General features: G+C 36.9%; 1 pseudogene; it reads right to left on the reverse strand.

The window, feature by feature from the left end:
* Positions 1 to 71: 71 nt before the first annotated feature.
* LOC114730015 (phosphoglucomutase, cytoplasmic-like) lies at positions 72 to 7,283 on the reverse strand (annotated as a pseudogene).
* Between the last annotated feature and the right edge of the window lie 287 nt (positions 7,284 to 7,570).

Here is a 7,570-nt window from a genome sequence, read left to right on the forward strand (position 1 = left end):
ACCTGGCTTTTGTGGTGAAATATTGGCCTTCAAGAAAGAGAAGAGGAGGGGAAAAGAATGGACGAGAGAGGTTATACCAACGACGAGGAAGCAGTATCTTGAGAATACGTATCAGCAAGATTTTCAAATTGAGATTATTTAGCACGACAAAATTTAAGGTAACCCTGTAGGAACAGTGAATGACAACAGAACCATAAACGAGGGCTTTTCCTTGTCACAGGGTTATAAACTGGGTTAAACTCGGGAAAGAGGGATGACTTTGTGGGAAATAAATCTGAGCCAGCTTCAGCTGTATGCATCATGTAATGACAGTAGGAGCTGATCGCCCGGTGAATTCTTGCATCTTTGAAAGTTTCAATGCAACCTCCACCTGTTCACATAAGTTTGCGCTCATCAGTCAAGGTTTGCAAATAGTGCAATGACGAATTTTAATCAAAATTTCAAGAATATGGACCAATGTTTAGATAGTTTGTGAAAGGTCTTTGGTTCAGTCCTTCACAACGTCAGTACTGAATAAGAAAAGGACAAAACCTTACAAGAGGGGGAATGTGTCACTAAAAATTGAAAGAAAAGGTTAAAAAAAAAAAAAAAAATCTTACCAGCGGGGCAAGTGCTTCTTGTGAAAGTCTCCCAGTTTTTGATGAATCCTTCTCATATTGCTCAATGTACAGGCGAATAGTAGCACCGACTGATCCAGTTCCAGACAGGCGGAAAACCTACTTGCATTTGAAGAAGGGAAAGGAATAAAGTAAGCCTCATAATAATGACAGACAAAGGAATATTTAGAAGTATTTTGCCTTATTTCCATCAACCATTGGATGGATTTATAGGCATCAAGCAAGGATGAACAGTCTAGATAAGCAAAAAAATAAAAAACATATTACCCCAGTAATTATTTACGATTCACATTCAACTAGGATGTGAGGGCTAACTTTGGATATTAAAGTTCTTGCAGACTTTATGTGTGGATGTCATGCAAGTGATAGATGAATTGAAAATATAAATTCAAGGGAATATACATTCGCAAGTCACAACAATTTGTCTATCATCGACAATTCTGCAAGTCCACTTGATGTTCATTCTCCCAAAAACAGTAAGAAATATTTCAGAAGTAAACTTACCAATCGTGATCCATCCTCAAACAAGTATCGGATGCCCTGATGTGATGATATGGAACCATCGACAGGATCTTTGTATTCAAATTCATCAGCACGGACAACATTCGACACATCTGACCTTACTCCCTTAATTATCCTAAAGAGACGGAGAATGAGATTATTCAGACCACTGATTGATTTGGAAGTCGCCCACGAATGTACAGGTAAATAGTAGACTGATCATTAGAATTTCCATCAAATATCCGATTTCCTACTTAACTCTCATGTCTCAAACGAACCTGACGTTTTATTGCCATAACAAATGTATATTTAGAGATTGACAAAGGATCTTGCCCTTGTACAATGAGCATTACATAATGAGCCGTTGACTTGTTGAACTATTTTGATGGCGATCAATCTCTTGCTTGTCAATCATTCAACTGAGGCTCTTCTACTGAGTTTTATTTTTTACTTTTTTTTTTTTTTGTGAAATAAGTTTTCTAAGGATATTAGTGCCCATACCTGGCAGTTTATTGAAGTAGATATACATGATTCACGTAAAGTAGACAACAATTTTCAAGCGCCAATAAGATTAGAGAAAACTTTTTTTTTTTTGGGGAAAAAAACTATTAAGCTTAGGTATGTGCTTGTTTTAGTCAGAAACGTAACATATGCAAGGAAATACTAAGGATTAGCAGGAGGGAACATAAATACTACAGAAATAAGGCCCATTCTTTAACACAAAACGTACGATTAAAGAATATCGTATCATCCTAAGATGAATTGAGCAATACCTTAAAACATAGGAAAAACACGAAGACAATTTCGGATGAAAATAAATTTTAAAAACCAACATACTATGGACCACAAAGATAAGAAAAATAAACAACATACTGATTGACTTCAGAAAGAGACGATTGCAGTTTGGCCAAATATGCCATCAGTTCCTTCGCTGCCCCTGCATCCACATTCTTTAAAAACACAAAAAAAAAAAAAAAAAAGAACAGGTTAAGTGATCCGTGAGATGGATTACAAAAAAGTACAGCAAATGTAATTGTAGCATACTTCATAGTCATATCTAGTATAATAATGACGCCCATAAGTAGCCCAATGCTTGCGAACTATGTCTTCAACTGTTACAAGCTTGTCTCCGCCAAGATTATCTTTGTTTTTATAAGCAAGGATAGATAGCCAGGCCAAAACTGCCCATATTCCATCTTTCTCACGAATATGGTCCGAACCTATTTACAAACAAAATGGAATTATTATGCAATAGAACAAGGATTGAGAATTATTGAAGTCATCGTACAGTCCAGTTAAGCTAACAGCGGATACTTGCCAGTTCCAAAACTTTCTTCACCACAAATTGAACACAGCCCAGCATCCATTAAATTACCAAAGAACTTCCAGCCGGTGGGAACCTGACTCAGAAGAAGTAATATAGAATTATAATTCGTTATGAGGCCCAAAAAAAGTCCATCTAACTACCCCAAAAACATTTACGAATTTCAAGCACGGAGTGACAGTTTACCTCAAAAAATTTTAACTTCAGGTGTTGGGCTACAACATCCAGGGCAGCAGAGGTTGGCATACTCCTATAAAGCATATAGCCCAAAATGTTAACTTGGCACTAATTTTAAGCAATCAACCTCAAGTTGCTAGAAGTACTTTCAGATACAGCAATTGTCACTTATAGTTCTTTAACGCAGTACTTCTTAAGGAAAGCTTACTTTGCATAAACTACTCAGGAAAAGCATGATAACTTCCATAATTGAATGTGTCCGGTCCGACAAACAACATTAGTCATGAACTTTTCCTGCCTGCAGCTAGTACACCTTTTGGGGAGCTTTTGAAGCAAGATATTATTGATGGGTTTATAATGGCTTTGGATCATCTTTTAATGCCATACTTTCTCAAGATTATAATGCATTTTCTTTCTTAAATTTCTAGACCAATCACATCCAGTGGCAAATAACAGTTTTAGTTCATATATTTCGTATTCACTACTCTCTGGGAGCAGCAAAGTATATACGTTCTCAGTCCATCCTAGTTAAACAGGCCTTGAACACTTGGTCCATTGAACCATCTATGAACTCATGCTGTCCTTTAAAATAAAATGGTGGTAATTAAAATCGATTGAAATTCACAAGATCAACCATGCTTGAGATAACAGAAAAGAGAGCGCTTCCTGTTTTGACAATTGTTTGAATCCAGAAATACCCACCAGAAGTAGATAACCAACAAATTTGAATATTCTGCTTCTAGTATAAAATGCGCAATGAAAAAAAAAATGGTAGGTTCAGAATACTGGGTAAGCGGAGAAATATATCCTAACAAGGAGCTTTCATCCATTCGATTAACCTACAGATGCATCGTCATGCCCATTAAAACGATGTTATTTCTAATAGCGAGTGTATTTCAAAAAGTTTGCCAGCATAATCAAACGTAATTTTGCAACGACCAATTAGTTACTACAGAATTAATTATTATTAGAATACAAAATTTTAAACCCTGCCAATACCCACATTCTTACAAGCATGTTCATAGATAAGGAGTGTGTGCGTGTGCGTGCGTGTGAGAATGAGAGAGAGAGAGAGAGAGAGAGGAACCAAAAACTACCTGGCAACGCCTTTTAAGCCACCAGAAAAGTAGGGTATAGACTCTACAGCATTTGCAGCAATGATGGCCACTGAATCTGACGGAGTAACAAAAAACCTAACAGAAAAAAAGGTACGTGATAAATTATAAGCTGAAATAGAAGATCTGGCTATATGATTAACCAAGGTCACTACTGCCCACCTTTTACCAAGTATCATGTTACGATCTGCATCACCATCAGCAGCAGCACCAAACTCTGGGGGCTCACCTTGTGGGTCTGATTTGCCCAATCCCATGCGGTTAACCAACTCCTTTGCATATGTCAAATTAGGATCTGGATGTCCACCTCCAAAGTCTTCCTGTATCAAAGAAAATCATTCACGAAAGTTAAAAACTTGAGCTTTTATAAAGTTTTGCTCTGATGAATGGACTCTGTCAACAAGAAAATAGGACCTTTGGTGTACAGTTGAGTAAAGAGCTTTCTTGTGCGCCAAGCTCTTCCACAAAAATAGGCTTTGCATAAGCTCCAGCAACACCGTGTAGAGCATCGTAGCTTCAACAGATCAAGGAACTCATTTTTCAAGAGAAAGAATATAACCAAAAGGCAAGAAGATTATTTCATGTCACACGCTTAGACAAATTCATTCACAAAATATACCAGAATGTGAATTTGGGAGATGATAGTAGTTTCCTGATGGACTCGAAATCAAAAATTGACCTGTGAAATTGTAAATTGAGGTTAGAAAAAGAACTGGAAAATGCATAGTATGGTCAGAATGTTTAGCTATTCCATGAAAATCAAGATTATCAGTTGTAAGGACTACCGACCAACAAATCAAACCAGCGCTACTTGATAATCAACACACAGAAAGAGCATAAAATTAATTAAAGCGAAGTTTTGCAGCACGAAGTGATTTTTCTAACATTTTGTTCCTTCCAAATTGTGTAGTTTCTCTGGGTCAAGTGGACATAACATAATATCATGCAATACTGCCTTCATATATAAGAGGAGAAAGTAAGACATGGATCCCATATATAAATCTTACTTCATCAATTTGACATAATCACTTGCTGAATCAAAAACCTCAACGTCAAATTGTCCTTCAGGTCCTGTGAAATTTGTAACACCTGTTGTAGCAATATCCACCTGAGCAAACAAATCAAGAATTGGCATGACTGTTCAAGTAATGCAAACACGCCACAGTGTCAGTGAAAATATAAAGGGAAAATTGACAAACAGGTTTTGAACATTACATCAGGCAGATCTTCAGCAATGAAGTACTCCTTAATTGTTTTAGTGTTCTCATAGATCTTGTTAGTAATTCCCTCTGGAGCTGGCCCACCATTTTCCATGTTATATTTAATTCCAAAATCCTGTATTATCAAAACCAAATGAAGATCCAGAGTCAACGTTATATCAAACAAGTTCCCACCATGGCAACAAACAAGAATACAAGATTGTTATTTCTGAATCATTTCATTAACGATTACTTCTCAATGCAAGCTTTAGAAATATCTATTCATGCAATAAGCTTCAAATATCAGATCCTAGAGCCAAATATCATCAGAATCAGTAATGCAAATTTCATTAGTTAAAAATAGATTATAAAGAACAAATGGCAGCACCCACCTCATCAGGACCACCAGGATTGTGACTTGCAGTCAATATAAATGCACCAGTTGCCCTGGATCCCTGTGATAAAGAATAGAATTTTGGATGCAAAAGTTAGGCTTTGAGTCAAGGAAATAGATTGTTAATTCTATTTGTATGTCATCACAAAATTGTACACTTTCCTTTTAAAAGAATAAGCAAGGATAAACAAATGCAAGTTACAGACAGATAACTTACATCAGCTCCAGCTCTCTCACGTATAACAGCAGATACAGCAGGAGTTGAAAGCAATCCATTTTGACCAACCCAAACACCTCTTACTCCATTTGCTGCTGACATTTTAATAATGATCTACAAATTCATCGAAATTATAAGTAATTCACTAAATGATATTGACATTAAGAAGTTAGAATTCAATATTTATATATATGGCTAAAAGGGGACCTGAATAGCTTCCTTTGAAAAATAACGACCATCGCCAGATACAACCAGTGTAGCACCTGCATATTTGCACACAATGCACGAAATACTTCAAACATGCAAAGGAAACAAGCAAAAGGAAAAATAGCAGTAATCAAAATATATGAAGCCGCACAATTTATTTAAAAAACCAGAAAGTGTAAAGTTTGTCACTTTTTTCAATATAGAGATTCATCACCATCAATTAGGTGAAACAATTTGGTCTACCACCTCAATAATAGAAAAAGAGAGCATTCGGCCCCACAGAGCAACAAAGCTTATACATGTTTCTAATATGGGCTTACGAAGGCAACGAATAAACGAGGCGAAGCAAAATCTTCAGAAAGTAAAGAGCAACATATCTTTGGCTAATCTCGTAAAATCTTGCATCAGAAGGAAACAAAATAAGGCTATTGCAAGTTACAACGAAAATAAGGCACGCTCTTGATTATGAGGCAACCTCTGACTTTTTCTGCTGTTAAAGCATTGAATGTTGCCTGAACAAAATTGTGCAAGTAGTGAGGTTCCTTGAAAACTTTCACCTGAGAAGACCGCCAACTAAACTGTTAGATTCATCAAACAACAAAGCAAGGAAAAAGATTTAATAAACCATGTGTAAGTGATGTTACAACAGGAAAAATCTGGTTAGGCCTCTCCTAATGACTCAAATTGCACGAAAAAAGATTATATTTATCATTATTAAATGGACATGATATTTTGACACAAAGAAATGTGCACATACACCGTGTCTGCATTAATAGAAGACGTAATGCCCTGTGAAGACCTAATGCCTTGCAGTTTAAGACTTAAGTTTGCTGACATAGCATAAAAAGTCAGACTTAGCTAAATAGATTGAATTCTTGGCATAGGATGCGGTAAAAGCAGGGAACATTAAAGCTGCATTTACGAACATCATTTATCATCCACTTAGCTTCTTTACAGCCAAAAGTAGAAGGGAGGAAAAAAGAAAAAAGAAAAGAACTTCCAAAGAAACAAAATCATAAAATCATTTCTTTTAATGAAACAATAATTGGAGTTTTGAAGAACAGAGGAGTGTACGAAAAAAAAAGGAAACATCGTCAAATGTGATAACAAGAAGATCACTTGATGTGCAATATTCAATAGACACACATTGGTTTGTACGTCCACAGCTAAGTGTTGATCTAATCATAATTGACACAACGCGAGGAGTTTAACATCGGCAGCAGCCAGCTACCACATCGAATCAGCACGATCGCAAAGAGACTCGAATGACAAGATTGGATCAGAAACAAGAAAAACTAACTATGATCTAGCAATTCGAAGAAAAAGAGAGGGTCAAATCGAAGAAAAGGTTGGATCAGAAACAACAGAAAGAGTGGCGCAGGAAATGGAGAACGACAGAACATAGTAGAAGGCAACCTTCTTACGGAGACCAGAGGTACCAGGCTTCTGGCCATCGATGGCCGAGTGCCTACCCGAGCAACCTTGAAGAGCACCATAGCTTCCAGAGCAACAAGAATTGCAGAACCTCAGATTGAAGAGACGGAAGAATGAAAGAGATGTGTCGTATTAACGGTGGAGAGGGAAGAGAAGGAGGACAAGTGTAACTTGGATGCGTCGTGTTGCAGCAAGAGAGTATAGTGCCCTGAAACGATGCGTGATAAGATGACGCTTGTGAGACCACGAGAATTTAATATTATTGCGCACGTCTTCGACACATTCGCTTGTTTCGTTTCAGTTTATAGTTGTTTTCTTCCTTTTGACAACGGATTGCTTTATGACAAAGTTGGAGCCTAAACCGAGAGCGCTTCTCGCGGGAATT

This window comes from Neltuma alba, unplaced genomic scaffold, assembly GCF_004799145.2.
Source record: "Neltuma alba isolate B1F8T4 unplaced genomic scaffold, ASM479914v2 tig00002495_pilon, whole genome shotgun sequence".
Lineage (NCBI taxonomy): Eukaryota > Viridiplantae > Streptophyta > Magnoliopsida > Fabales > Fabaceae > Neltuma > Neltuma alba.